The following is a 16,269-nucleotide window of genomic DNA, read 5'->3' on the forward strand; positions in this document are numbered from 1 at the left end:
CCTACCAAACCAAACCAGTTACACTCAGTGGAGTTCATTCTGGCTCAAAGAGAACCTCATGCATTATAGAGTAGAAGTGCTTTATTGGGTGCCCATGGCCTTTATCCTTTTAAAGGGACATTGCCAGGGCTTTCTTCCTATGCGCCTCTGAGTGAGTTTATACCACCAATCTTTGGTTAGTAGCTCATTTGCGCCATTCAGGATCCCTCATATACTCTAAGAGTTACTGAAATGAAAAGATCCTTGTAAAAGATCAGGGTAGATTGAGCCAGTGTTTACACCTCATTGAGACTAATTTTATTATATTATTTCCAGGATAAATTGTTAATGGTAACCTAAGAGAAAAGGTCCATGGTGGTGTTACAGGATAAATACCAAGTGACCCTGAGAAGGGGGCACTAAAAGATGAGATTGATTCAGAGTAAACACTTCCTTTCCTGAACTGTAAGCACTTCATTATTTCTTTCCCAATGTTAACTGTTAAGCCATATTTTTTTCTGTTCTTTGTTGTGCAACTGAAGTTGGACAATGAATAAGGATTACAGAAGAATGGATGTTTTTGGGCGTAGTGTTGGAGAAGAGCACTGAATATCCCATGCACTTTAAAACGAACAAATGTATCATGGAGAAAGTAAAACCAGAGGGCTCCTTACAGGCATGGATAGAGAACCTACTTCTCACATACTTTGGCCATGTTATTAGGAGGGGTCAGCCCTTGGAAAAAGACTTTGTGCTTGGAAATGTGGAGGGTCAGAAAAAGAGAGGAAGACCTTCAACAAAATGGATTGACACAGTGACTGTAACAATGAGCTTAAATGTATATGCGATCACAAGAATGGGGCACAATGGGGCAAAGTTAAGATTCATTGTTCACAGGGAGTAATCATCAACTCAAGGGCATTTAACAATGATGAATTTGGTGGCTTTGGTGGCACAGTCTATACTCAAAGGCCAAGTATCTCATATCCACCAGTAACTGCTTAGGGGAATGATAGGCAGTTTCCTCCCTTTTGATTGGAAATCCATGTGTCTATTCTGATTTGACCAAAGTGAAAGGACTGACTTTAAAGAATGTGTGGGTAACTATGGTCAAGGTAGATCTATTACTTAGATCTTTTATTTAGGGTTTAATAATAATTCTTTTTTTCTGATAAAAACAATATCCCCATCTGTGATAGTAATCTGCCGTGTCACCATAGACTTCAGCTTAGGCCAGAGAAGGCTGGGTTGCTGTGGGGTGCTTTTTCCCCCCCATTATCTTTGTATGCCTGATTGTTTGTTGTTTGAGGTAAAACATATATCTATCAATTCATTGTATTGAAGGCTGGGTTGCTGTGGGGTGTGTTTTTTCCTCCCATTATCTTCGTATGCCTGATTGTTTGTTGTTAGAGGTAAAACATATCTATCAATTCATTGTATTGACAGAAAGATTTGCATATTGCTAATTACTTTGTGGTTTAGGTCTGTAAATCTTTAATTAGTACATCACTTGTCTGTTTGCTGTGCTTGAGTAACTGTTGGGTTGCTGTGGTTTGTGGAAGCTATACCACTGGTGTTTCAAGTGTTAGAGAGTCACTCATGGTGAACAAGTTTCAACAGAGCTACCAGATTAAGATAGACTAAGAAGTAGGATTGGCCATCTACTTCTGAAATAACAGACTTCTGAAAACCAATGAACAACAAAGGAATACATTCTTAGAGGTAAAACCCAGACTGGAAGTCACTCAAAATGAGAAACAGCTCAATGCATCCTTTGATATTGTTTGTGGCATGTACAAATGCTGGAAGTTTTTAAAAAATTAGACAGAGCACAGGAACATTGACATCCTAGGCATTATTGAACTGAGATGGACAGGCATGGGCCATTTTGAATTAGATAATTATTATACCAGGAATGAGAAACTGAGGAAGAATGGTGCTGCATTCATAGAGAAAAAGATAATTTTAAGATCTATCCTAAAGCACAATGTTGTGAGTGATAGGACACTACTTACTATCCATACACCTACAAGGAAGGCCTATTAATATGACTACTATTCAAATATATTCAACAATCTCTAAAGCCAAAGAGGAGGAAATTGAAGATTTCAACAGACTTTTACAGTCTAAAATTGACCGAATATGCAATCAAGATCCATTAATAATTATTGATATTGTGCATCTTAAAATAATTATTGGTGACTGAAATGCAGAAGTTGGAAACAAAGAGCAAAGTATGGTCTTGGTCACAGAAAAGAGGCTGGACGTGATTGAACTTTCAGATGTGTGAATTTTGTTTGTTCAATGATTTGGAGGATAGCCACCTGGCCAATACTGGAAGAGATCCATATTTTTTATTATTCCCTAGAAAAGTGGTACAAAATAATGTGGAAATTATTGATCAATATCATTAATATCACATGCAAGTAAAATATTGATGAAGATTATCCATAAATGCCTAGAAGAGTACACATACAGAGAACTTCCAGAAGTTTAAACTGGGTTTAGAAGAGGTTGTGGGACCAGGAATATCATTGCTGATGTCAGATGCATCCTGGTTGAAAACACATAATACCAGAAAAATGTCTATCTGTGTTTTATTAAATATGTAAAGTTATTTGATTCTGTGGATCATAACAAAGTATCGCTAACATTGAGAAGAATGGGAATCCCAGAATTGTGTTCATGTGGTATACCAACTGAAGTATTTCAGCTAACAGATGCTGCCTTGGATGTGCTCACCAAGTTGTGCCAAGAAATCTGGAGAACAGCCACTTGGCCAACTGACTGGAAGAGATCTATATTTGTTCCCATTCGAAGAAGGGTGACCCAACAGAGTGTGGAAACTACAGAACAGTGTCATTGATTTCACATGCAAGCAAGATTCTACTGATGATTATCCAAAAACAACTGGAACAGCACATCAGCAGTGAGCTGTCAGAAGTCCAGGCTGGGTTTAGAAGGGGTCGTGGTACCAGGGATATTGTAGCTGATGTTAGATGGATCTTAGCTGAAAGCAGGGAATACCAGAAGAATGTCTATCTGTGTTTCATTGATTATGCAAAGGCGTTTGACTGTGTGGATCATAACAAACTGTGGCTGACTCTGAGAAGAATGGGAATCCCAGAACATTTAATCGTGCTAATGCTAAGCCTATACTTGAATCAAGAGGCAGTCATCAGAACAGAGCAGGGTAGCACTGCATGGTTCAAAATTGGAAAGGGTGTACTCCAGTGATGTGTCCTGTCTCCATACCTTTTCAACCTGTATGCAGAGCAGATTATCCGGGAGGTTGAGCTCTATGAGGAGAATTGTGGCATCAGGATTGGTGGAAGATCTATTAACAATCTGCGTTATGTGGGTGACACAACCCTAAAACTGAGGAGGACCTCATGCACTTGCTGCGGAGGGTCAAGGACTGCAGCCTTCAGTATGGACTGAGGCTCAATGTCAAGAAGACAAAGATTCTCACAGTAGCATCAGTAGCATCAGGATGGATGGCGAAGAGATTGAGATTGTTCACGGCTTCAGTTTGCTCGGCTCCACGGTCAACACTCTTGGCACCAGCAGTCAGGAAATAAAAAAATGTATTGCTATGGGAAAGTCTGCTGTTAAGGACCTCTCTAAAGTACTCAAGAGCAACGGTGTCTCTCTGGAGACTAAGGTGCACCTGATACAGGCCATGGTCTTTGCAATCACTTGTTATGCACCAGAGAGTTGGACAGAAGGAGAATTGATGCCTTTGAGCTGTGGTGCTGGAGAAGAGTACTGAATGTAGCATGGACTGCCAAGAAAACAAACAGATTCATCCTGGAGAGGATTCTTGGAGGCAAGGATTTTGGAGCTTCGTTTGAGATACTTTGGGCATGTTGCAAGGAAGATGTCCTTGGAGAGGGACATCATGCTTGGGAGGGTGGAGGGATGGCGCAAGAGGGGAAGACCCTCTATGAGATGGGTTGATTCAGTGACTGGGGTAATCGGGATGGGTGTGTCAGAGGCAGTGCGATTGGCACAGGATAGAGCAGGGTTTAGGGCTGTTGTACACAGGGTCGCTATGAGTTGCAAATGACTAGATGGTACATAACAACAACAACAACATGTGAAACCTATACCTAGACCGTGATAGAGTGAAGCAAAGAAGACTGTGTAATTTAAAACTAGGAAATGTATATATCAGGGTTATATCACTTCTCCATAACTATTCAGTCAGTATGCTAAACAAATCATCAAGAAGCTGGACTCTATGAAGAAAAATGTGGCACCAGGATTGGAGGAAGACTCATCAATAACCTTCCTTAAATAGATGATGCAACCTTGCTTACTGAAAGTGAAGAAGACTTGAAACACTTACTTCAGGGAATCAAAGCCAACAGCCTTCAATATGGATTGCATCTCAACAACAAGAAAATTCCTCACCATTGGACCTATAGGCAGCATCATGATGTTGTGGTTGTTATGTGCTGTCAAATAGCCTGTGACTCATAGTGACCCTATGTACAACAGCTCTGAAGCCTGCCTGTCCTGAGCCAGTCTCACTGATTCTGACAACCTAGATACTAGATACTGCTTGGTTCAAAATCAGGGATGCATCATGTCTTCACACCTTTCCAATCTAAATGCAAAACAGATCATTCAGGAGGCTAGTCTTTTTGAGGAGGAATGTGGCATCAGGATTGGAGGAAGACTCATCAACAACCTGCGTTAAGCAAATAATACAACCTTGCTTGCTGAAACTGCCCTAGATACTATATCAATCCATCGCATCGGGGTCTTCCTCTCATGCACTGTCCTCCCGCCCATCCAAGTATGATATCCTTCTCCAAGATCCCTCCTGGCTACCTGTCCAAAGAATGTGAGACAGAGCTTCAAAATCCTAGTCTCCAAGGAGAAACTTGGTTTCACACTCTCCAAGACAGACCTATTTGTTTTCTTCGTGATCCATAGGTATGTTCAAGATTCTTTTCCAGCACCACAACTCAAAAGCATTAATTCTCTTTCTGTCATCCTTAGTCATTGTCCAGCTGTCTGATGCACAGCAAACAATTGCAAAGACCATGGCCTGGATCAGGGGCACCTTATAACTGACATCACTGTTTCTCAGTGCTCTGGGAAGGTCCCTGACAGCAGATCTACCTAATGCAATTAGTCTTTTGATTTCCTGACTGCTGGTGCTGCCATGAGTGTTGATTGTGAAGCTAAGCAAGCTATAACTATTAACAACCTCAATCTCTTCTCCATCTATCATGGTGCTGCCAGTTAGTCAAGTGGTGATAATCTTTGTCTTCTTCATGTTGAACTTCAATCCATATTGAAGACTACAGTCCTTGACCTTCCGCAGCAAGCATTTCATATCCACCTCAGTTTCAGCAAGCAAGGTTGTATTATTTGCTTAACGCAGGTTGTTAATGAGTCTTCCTCCAATCCTGATGCCACATTCCTCCTCAAAAAGACTAGCCTCCTGAATGATCTGTTCATTTAGATTGAAAAGGTATGAAGACATGATGCATCCCTGATTTTGAACCAAGCAGTATTTCCCTGCTTTGTTCTGAGAACTGCTTCCTGGTCCAAGTACAGGTTTTGCATAAGAATCACATGTTCTGGGATTCCCATTCTCCTCAGGACTAACCACAATTTATTGTGATCCACACAATCAAATGCCTTTGCATAGTCAATGAAACACAGATAGATATCCCTCTGGTATTCTTTGCTTTCTGCCAAGATCCATCTGACATTGGTGACAATGTCTCTAGTGTCATGGCCTGTTCTAAATCCAGCTTGTATTTCTGTTAGTTCTCTGTCAATGTACTGTTCCAGTCACTTCTGGATAATCTTCAGCAGATTTTGCTTGTGTGTGATATGAATGATATTGTACAATAATTTTCACATTCTGTCTGGTCACCTTTTTTTTTGGGAGGGGGGGGAATGGGAATAAAGATTAATCTCTTCCAGTCAGTTGGCAAGGTAGACGGGGAAAAAATGGAAATTGTCAATAACTTCATCTTACTTGCATCCACAATCAATACACTTGGTACCAGGAGTCAAGAGATCAGGAGACACAGTGCATCAGGCAAGTCAATATCAGGGGCCTATCTAAAGTATTGAGAAGCAATGATGTTAATTTGAAGACTAAGGTGCACCTGATTCAGGCCATGGTCTTGTCCTTCCTTTTTCCTTTCCTTTCCTTTCCTTTTCTCCCTCTTTCTTTCTTTCTCTTTCTCTCTTTCTTTCTGCCATGGTCTTTTCAATAACTTGCTAGCCATCAGATGGCTGGGCAATGAATAAAGATGACAAAAGAATTGATGCCTTTGAGGTGTGATGTTGGAAAAGAGCACTGAATATCCCAAAGAAAATTGGTATGGCAAGAGTCCAGAATAAGATCTGCATAGTAAAGTGATGGGGGGCAGGGGTAGAGGAGGCTGTATAACAATGAGGCTGGTCTTCATGAGGAGGAGTGTGGCATCAGGGTTGGAGGAAGATTCATCAACAATCTGTGTTATGCAGATGACACAGCCTTGCTTGCGGAAACTGAGGAGGACCTGAAGCATTTGCTACAGAAGATACTGTAGTCTTCAATATGGATTGAAACTCAGTATCAAGAAGATAAAAATTCTCATCACTGGTCCAATTGACAGAAACACTTTAAATAGAGAAGAGATTGAGATTGTTAACAATTTCAGCTTTCTCAGTTCCACAATCAACACTCTTGGCACTAACAGTCAGGAAATCAAAAGATAAAATACATTAGGAACATCTGCTGTTAGGGATTTATTCAGAGTGCTAAAGGGCAATGATGTCATTCTAAAGACTAAGGTTTGCCTTATCTAGGCCATGGTCTTCACAATTACTTGCTGTGCATCAGAGAGCTGGACAATGAGTAAGAATGACAGAAGAAAAATTGATGCCTTTGAGCTGTGGGGCTTGAGAAGAGGGCTGAACATAAGGTTGAAAGTTGAGCATGGACTACCAAAAGAACAAACAGGTCTAATCCTGAAGAAGATGAAATCTCGTTGCTCCTTGGAAACAAGGATTTGGAGGCTCCATCTCACATGCTTGTGCATGTTGCCAGGAGGGGCCAGTTTTGGGAGAAGGATGTCATGCTCGGAAAGGAGGAGAGACAACACAGGAGAGGAAGACCCCAATGAGATGGATGAACACTGTAAGTAGTGCTATGGGGGAATGTGTGTCAGAAACAGAGAGATTGACTCAGGACAGAGCTGAGTTCAGAGCTATTATTCATAGAGGTCTCTATGAGTCTTAGTCAACTCAATGGCACATAACACCAACTGCACAACTCTCCCCAAGCTCAAGCCTAGCACAGAGTGTGGGGACAGTGTAGGATAGGACAAGGTTCATATCTGTTGTTTGTAGGGTTGATATGAGTCAGAGTCAACTCAAGGGTACATAGCAACAATAGAATCTCCTCAGGGAAAAAGGAGCAGTCTCCTCCCATAAAAATATGCAACCTTGGAAATGCAGTAAGGGTCACACCGAGTCGGATTCAACTCCACAGCAGTGGGCAATGTTAAGTGTCAATATGTTCAAGGGTTGGTATACGGTATTAACCTGCTTAGGTTTTCAGAGTCCTGTGGTTACAGGTAAAAATCAGTAAGTTCTAATCAATGTGTTAAGTAGTCTTCAGAAAATGCCTGTGGGTACATAATAAGGATATTTGAGATTTATCGCCTTCTTAAATAAAATTAACTTTAAGCAGAGTTTCATATTGACTACTTGGTTTTTAACAGCGTCATTGAAATCTAATTTACATATCATTCAATTCATCCATTCAAAGAGTACCCTTTTTTGTGCTTTTTTCCCCTAATTATCTGTTTAATAATTTGGGGAGCTCTGGTGGCCTAGTGGTAAGAAGCTGTGCTGTGATCCTGAATCACACAGTTTTAATCCACCAGTTGCTCTGCAGGAGAAGGATGGACTATTTCCTTCCATGTGATTAAAACTGCCTCTGAAAACCCGCCAGAGGTGAGCAATAGGCTCGTTCCGACTCTGGTACACGACAACAACATTTACTAATTTTACTCTCAAACATCTTGAAATTTGTTCCTGGGTCTTCAAGTAGAGTGTAAGTGTTCGTGCTCACAAGCATTTATTTTTTTACCAAGAGCTTCTGTTTTAGCCCTTCTATCATTTTTAGGTAGTTCAAAATAGTAAACATGCTCAGCTGCTGGTCAAAAGGTTGGTGGTTCAAGTACACCTGAAGTTCCCTCAGAAGAAATTGCTGGTGACCTAATTCCAGAAAGCCAGTCATTGAACACCTTGTGGAACACAGCCCTTGCCTGTGTTGATGGAGTCAACGTGAGCTGGAGCTGACTCAAGGACGACTGTTTTATAAGCGCCTTCAGAGTGAAGACTCTTTAACTGCTGCCAGGGGTCAGCAGGTAAGTGAAGTGGGATGTCTGAGCAAGTGAAGGGGAGCACACAGTTAATTCAATACAGTTTAGCCAATACTTAAGCAAAAGCAATCTCATTCCATCTCTTTGATCCATATCCAGTGTGAAACTCACTGGCAGCAACTTGGCTTTTGAACCTCCTGAACTCCCACCAAGAACTAAGGGAAGCTGTATCATTTATGGCCTCTCCTGGCTGGCTGAGTGCCGAGAGGGTAGAAAATCCTGGGGTTTATAGGCTCTGGAGGTAAGCTGGGACTGGAAGCATGCAACTGGGCCGCAATAACCATGCCCTCTCCATTATTTCCAGAGAATTACCCAGGAACATTACTGGAAATGAGCTGTCTTGTCCAGTCAACTTGTGTTCTCTCTGAAAGGTTACAGCCCCGTGAATTTCACAACCTTTGCAGCTTCTTGGGAAATCCATTATGAGTTTCTAAATCTCTTGCTCAGCTTTAATAAGATTTCCAAGTGATTGCAAAAGTGAAAATAAAACCCGAAGCTATTTGAACTTTGCTATTTATGAATAAGATGAAGAGTGAAAATTGCTTTCAAGTAACCTTGACTTTACAAGCATACTGTCTTTGGCACTTACTGGAATCCTATACAGATCCCACATAGGAAGAAATGGAAGTCCCTTTAGGAAAGAAGTAAATATTACCGATACTACAGATGTAATACATAATACTAACTTAATACATGACAGGAATGACACAGGCTTATTGATGATACAGTAGTTATTGGACCTCACTAAACCAATTCTGACTCATAACAACCCCCTGTGACAAAGCAGAACTGTCTTGTAGAGGTTTGTTTTGGCTGTAATCTTTACAGAAGCATATTGGCAGGTCTTTCTCCCTCAGAGCTGCTAGGTGAGTTTAAACCACCCTTCTTCTAACTTGCAGCTGAGTGAAAACTTACCAACTAGGAAAAAATATTTGACAATACCATCTCCAATAAAAGTCTCGTAACAGAAGTTTACAGAATCCTCCTGGGCCTCTGAAAGAAAAAGACTAATAACCTGATCCCAAAATGGGCAAAAGACATGGAAAGATTTTTCACAGAGAAAGACGTTAAGATGACCTACAGACACATGAAGAAATGTTCAAAATCACTGACAATAAAAGAAGTGTAGATCAAAAGCACAATGAGATAATATCTCACCCTAGTAGCAGTAGCAAAGTTTAGCAGGGCAGCAAGTAATAAATGTTGGAGAGGATGTGGAGCAGTGGAAACTCTTATATACTGTTGGTGACATTGTAAAATAGTACAACCACTCTGGAAGACAGTTTGGCATTTCCTCAAAAAGTTGAACATAGAAGCTCTATATGCCCCAGCTATTCTACTACTAGGAATATACCCTAACAAAATTAGAACTAAGACACAAACAGATTTTTTACACCAATGTTCATAGCAGCATTATTCACCATCCCAAGAACAAGGAAACAGCCCAAAAGTCAAATCACAACTGAATGGATTGAGAAATTGGCACATTCACACAATGTATGCAGCACTCAGGAGTAACAGTTTTGAAAAATACGACAAAATTTGGGAGGGACTGGAGAGCATTATGCTGAAAGAACTAACTCAGTCTCAAAAGGACAAAACTGCAAAAGACCATTATTTTAAAAATAGAAGGATAACTAGTAAAACATGTATGGGGATCCCAGGGGGTAAGGAATGGAAACAGGGGAGTGAGGATGGGTAGGTGTAAAAACACAGAGTTGTACAATTTGGTGGCTGGAGGCAGGGGGTGTAGGAAATGGAAAAGATCCAGGGGAGACGTGAAAAGACAGAGTAAGGGTGGGCATAGTCCAGTGGTGATTGATTTTACAAAAGATAATGAATGGGAATGATTGTATGAAACCCAATGTAAATGAAGAGTTTTATGAAACACAATGTATATAAACTTTGTACACAAACCAATATAAAATAAAAATTTAAAGGAAAAAAGATCTCTTTAAAATGTTTAAAAAGCAAAGGCAACATCATTAATATAAAAGTGCACATAGTCCAAACTATAGTCTTGTCAATCACTTTATATGCATTCAACTCATGAATGAGGAAAAGTAAAGAAAAACGGATGTCAAGATGCTATTAAGTATTTGGAAATGCACTGGTTCTTGTAGAGTCAAACTGGTAAAATTCACAAAGAGGGAAGAAAGCCACCTTTAGAATTAAATCATAAATTTGTGAGTGAAGAGTAGAGTTCTTTTTAAGGCTCTTATTTTTTTTACCCCTGATTAAAAGAGTTCTACAAGTTCACTGCATCTTGGTTAAAGTAGAGAACACTGGAAGGATTTTTCTTATTATTTTTACTATGCAAAGACAATAATTGTGTGGATCATAATAAATTATGGATAACATTTAGAAGAATGAAAATTTCAGAACATTTGCCTATTCTCATTCAGAACCTGTATATAGACCAGGATCTCTTGTTTAAACAGAGTAAGGGGATATGATATGACTTAAAATCAGGAAAAATATGCATTAAAGTTGTGCCCTTTCACCATGGCTGTGTTTTGAGAAAAGAGAAACAAAACAAAACCCCAAGAGAGGCTGGACTCTTTGAAGAACAATGTGGCGGAGGATAAAAATCTTGCTTGCAGAAAATGAGGATGGCTTAAAGCACTTGAAAGCAAAACACAGTAGCCTTCAGTATGAATTATAGCCTAACATAAAGAAAACAACAAAAATCTGATAGATCAATAAACAAAAACCAATAAGTGGAGAAAAAAAATTGATGTTGCCAAGGATTTCATTTTACTTGAATACACAATCTACATATGTGGAAACAGCACTCAAGGAATAAAATGGCTAACTGAATTTGGAAAATCTGCTCCCAAGGACCCTTTTTAAAGTGCCAGCAAGCAAGGATGTCACTTTAAAGCTGAAAATGTACCTGATCCAACTTATGGTTGGTTTGTTGGTTTGTTTCTAATTGCTTCATATGCATGTGAAAGTTACAATGAAGAAAGGAGATAGAAAAAGAATTGGTGTTTTTGAATTGTGGTCTTGGCAAGGATTTTGAATGCGTATCAACTTACAAAAGAGCAAACAAATCTGTTTTGAAATTGTAGAATGCTCCTTAGAAGCAGGATTTTGAAGCTTTGCCTTATGTTGGACATGTTATCAGAAGGATGCCATGCTTGGAAACATGTCAGGTCAGTAAAAAAAAAAAATAAAAATAGTTTCAATGATCTGGATTGACACTGAAATTGTACAGTTTATGCATTTATGGATTTATGCACAATAGCAATTGTGACAGTGATACAAGATTCGGTAGAGTTTCTTTCTTTTGTTCATGGAGTTATTATTAGTGAGAGCCACCAACTGAATGGTACCTACAAACAATAACTACACAAGATTATTGCTTATAAAAAATAAATTTAGCAGGGAGCTCTGGTGGCCTAGTGGCAAGAAGCTGTACTGCAATCCCAGAGGTACATGGTTCGAATCCACCAGATGCTCTGCTGGAGAAGGAGGAGCAATCTCCTCCAGTACCAGTCAGATCTGATTTGACGGTACACATACACACACAAATAAATAAAAAAATAATTTAGAAAATAAATTCAGTCAACAAAGAAAAATCCAGGCATCAAATTCCTGATGAATATTTTTCCAAATATGTCCTGGAAAAAAATATATTGCATGATGACTATGTCACATCTACTTTTATCACTTAACAAGGGATTGACGAAATCTTACAATGTATTTGAGAGCTCTCAGAATTACAGCGTAGTGAATTGTTACCATTTCTGAGAAACTGATTTGATCTACAATGAAATGGTAATTTGATAGTCTGAGCAAAGACTGAAAGGATAAAATAGAAGGGAACTGTGGTGGCCTAATTGTAAGAAACAGCATTGCAATCCCAAAGGCATGCAGTTTGAATTCATCAGATGCTCTGAGGAAGAAAGACAGGTAATCTCCTCTTGTGGGATTAACTGTCTTTGAAAACCCGCTGAAGGGTCAGCTATGAGTTGGTTCCAACTTGATGGTATATAACAGCAACACGAGAAAGAAGTGAAGCATAGGAATCCCCTAAATGCCAGACTGTAGACCAGGTAAGGTGCTAAATCTTTATGTACTTAATCCTCTCAACTGTGCCAACCAAGACACCTTCATTTATTAATCTTTTTCAGGTGCAGAAACCAACGCTCAGAAGTTAAATATCTTACCCCATGCCACACTAGTTAGTATGTGCTAGGCATTGAATCTGCTCTCTAGCAGAACACTTCCTAAATCTGATTTTTCAAAATTTATATTTTATTTTTGTTAAAGTTACACATATATGTAACTTAATTCTGTAAAGTTTGTCTTGATAACCATCCCACATCATGATATTTCTTAAACTCCAGAGGCAAATTGCTTTAATTCTTACCTCTCTAAATTAATCTCCACTAATTTTTCATGTATTCACGTGCATATTACTGAATAATGTACATGAATTGTTACTTTCTGGATTTTCTATATCAAACATTATCATGAACAGACAAATGTTATTACTATCAGTTAACAAACTTACAGATCATGGTAACTACTCTTTGTTTCCTCCCCAGTCCTTTTATATCCTGTCTTGATTATTTTATTACAGTTTTGTTTTCTTTGCCATAACACTAATTTAAACTCTTTCCTAACTACGTAAGTTGCCTTTGAATCCATTTAAATGGATTAGGGACTCTAACCATGTCACTTTCTGGAGGAAATCCAACTTGCTCGAAGCTATACCAGGTGGCACCACCAGAAGCTATGTTAGGAGCCACCCCTGTTGGCCTCTCTGATTTTTACTGCTTTTCTCCCTTCCACAGTTCAGGAGCTGCCTGAGGAAAAGAAATACATTTTCGAGGCCTTACATAGCTGAAAATATTTCCATACTTAATACTTTTTTCTAGTTGTAGGAGCACATTTGGGATTTGCTTGTTTTTCCCCTCCATCTGAATTTTCCAAGCACCTCTCCATTATCTTTTAACTTCTCGTACTGCAGTTGAGAAGCAGATAACATTCTGATTGTTAGAAACAGATAAAGTTCTGATCCTTGATGTGGTGCCAGGTGCCACTGAGTGAGCTTTGACTCACAGGAGTCCTATCACCAGCACGGCAAACTGCTCGGATCTGCCCCATCCGCACAGCCACTGTTGAGCTCGAGCACTTTGTGAGAGCCCCTGGGCCAATCCATCTCTTTGAGAATCGTCCTCTTTTTTTTTTTTTTTTGTTGATCCTCTCCTTTTCTAAATACAGTGTCTTTTTTCCTAGAACCGGCCTCTTCTGATAACATCCCCAAAGACTGTGAGAGGAATTCTGGCCCTCTTCACTTCCAAGGGACATTCTGGCTGCACTGTTCCCATGACAGATGTATCTGGATTTTCGGTAGTGTTTAAACTTTTTTTTCCCCCCATGGAAGATTTTCTTTTCCTACTCTTCAATGCAGATTTATTCAGTGTTTACTATGTGCCACCTGCTATTTGAAGTGTTAGGGATATATCAGTGGCAGTCTTACTCTGACACACTTAGATAGGAACCTGTTTTTACACTTGTTCTAAACACTTGGTAGGTCCTTCCCCCTACCTGGAAACTAAGCTTGTATGACCTTTTTATTAACTTTATCTTGGATTATTTACTGTGTTCTTGCCTGTTGGGAGTCCTGGTAGCCTTGTGGTTAGGAGATGCACTCCCTATCCGAAGGCATGTGGTTTGAATTCACCAGTTGATCCAAAGGTAAAAGATGAACAATCTCCTCCTGTGTAACTTAACTGCCTCTGAAAACCTGCTCGAGAGTCAGTGGTGACTCATTTATGGCTCAACAGCACGTAGCATAGGGTCTTATAGTTAGAATATCTTTTGTTACTCCTACCCACATGATAGTCTCATTGTTGGACTTGCTAGAAAATTCCCTTAATGGTATATTCTAACTCTTACATTTTTATTTTTAATGTCTATGGAGTTTTTGAGTTCTGTGTATATTTCTTTTTTAAATAGGCTGCTAATGTTCTATATTTTCTCTTACTTCTTTGAGGATATTAGAAGAGTGAGAGTTTCCTTTACATTTCTGTTAACAAAATGTTTCCTTCAAGTTGCATTCTTTTATTCTTTGGGTCTCTATGTTTCAGTAATATGTATCTCCAGATCTCTCTGAATCCTTAGCTATCCAGAAAAGAAGATATCCTATGTTCATGGAGGACTCTCAGCTGAGCTTGTTACAGCCTGAGCTGACACAGGACCAGACAGACACCTGGAAGTCAGGAGCTTTTCTCCATTCTCTGCAAAAAACCAAACCTGACTAATAGCCTGGAAGATGAGTTATGTTATTGTTGTTGTGTAATATTGAGTCAGAACCGACCAATACCTGAATCTCAGGTGGGTTTTCAGAGACAATTAGTCACATGGGAGGAGACTGCCCATTCCTCCTCCTCAGAGCAGCTGGATTTGAACCACATGCCTTCAGGATTGCAGCACAGCTTTTCATGAGTTGGAATTGGCATGGTAGTAATGAATTTAAGTTTTTTATGGTTGTTTTTGTTTGTTTCATAGAGTAAAATGGGATAGTTATCATCCAGTTTGAGACTGAGCTTTCTGGAGTGACCTAAGTAAATACCAGTCATTTGTCTGCTTTCCATGTCCTAAAATCTTGCTGTTCTTGCCGAGCCTGCTCCCTTTTCCTTGTGCATTTATTTATGTCTTATCAGGGATCATTGTATTAGTGTCTTCATTGGGTTCTGAAAGGAAGTGATTTGAATACTTATATTTAATGACGTGTTTAACTAAATTGTTTCAGAGCCTAAGCAATTATTAACATGGTCTAGAGAAGTTTGCAATATTTATTCTCCTCTAGAAAGACAGTAAATCTAATCAGCAAAAGCTGTCGCTAAAGAAATATAAAGACCATGTTGTTTTTGTTGTTGTTAGGCGCTGTCAAGTAGGACTCACAGGAACCCCAAGAACAGCCACCTTGAAATTTGTCCTATCCTATGTCGTTCTCATCATCTCTGACACATTAGAACCCATTGCTGAAGTCACAGTGTCAATCCATCTCATTGGAGTTCTTCCTCTCCGTCGCTAACCCTCCATTTTTCCAAGTATACTGTCCCTTTCCAAGAAACAGACTCACCTAGCTACGTGTCCAAAGTATGAAAGATGAAGCTTCGTCATTCTTGCCCCCAAGGGCACACTCTGGCCACACCCTTTCCAGGATATACCTGCTTGTTCTTTTGACAGTCTGTGGGATAGTCAGTACTCTTCTCCAGCACCACAACTCAAAGGTATCAACTCTTCTTCTGCCATCTTTATTCATTGCCATGCTCTCTGATGCATAGAAGATGATTGAGAAGACCGTGGCCTGCCTCAGGTACACCTTAGTCTTCAAACTGACATCGTTGCACTTCAGTATTTTGGAGAGGTCCCCAACAGCAGAATTATCCAATGCAATATGTCTCCAGACTTCCTGGCTGGTACCAGGTGTTGATATACATCAAAACTGTCTATTTCTTTTGTTTTGATTACCAAAACATGGTACCAAAAACCTTACATGAAGCATGATATGACCAAGGTAAAACTTGACCACTATCACCTAAATTCAGTGTTCCTTCCATGTGCACTCTCACTAAGTGGCACCTCACCTTTGATAATTAATATCAACAAGTTAGGGCTAACCCTTAGTAGCTCCTCCTCCCGCAGCCCCAGACAGTCCATCACCAGGTCCTTCCGATAAATATCAGTCACTCGAGTCTCTCCATCTGCACCTCCGTCCAAGTCACGGTTATTTTGCCCAGATTCCTACCGTTGTCTCCTGCAGTCTCCCTGCAATCGTTGAAACCCTTCCCCAGCCCACTCCTTACCAGGCAGTCACAGTGACCTTGGCAAAATGCAGGTCAGATTATGTTCTACACAA

Source organism: Elephantulus edwardii, unplaced genomic scaffold (genome assembly GCF_000299155.1).
Source record: "Elephantulus edwardii isolate Elephantulus edwardi_28Jun2011 unplaced genomic scaffold, EleEdw1.0 scaffold00001, whole genome shotgun sequence".
NCBI lineage: Eukaryota > Metazoa > Chordata > Mammalia > Macroscelidea > Macroscelididae > Elephantulus > Elephantulus edwardii.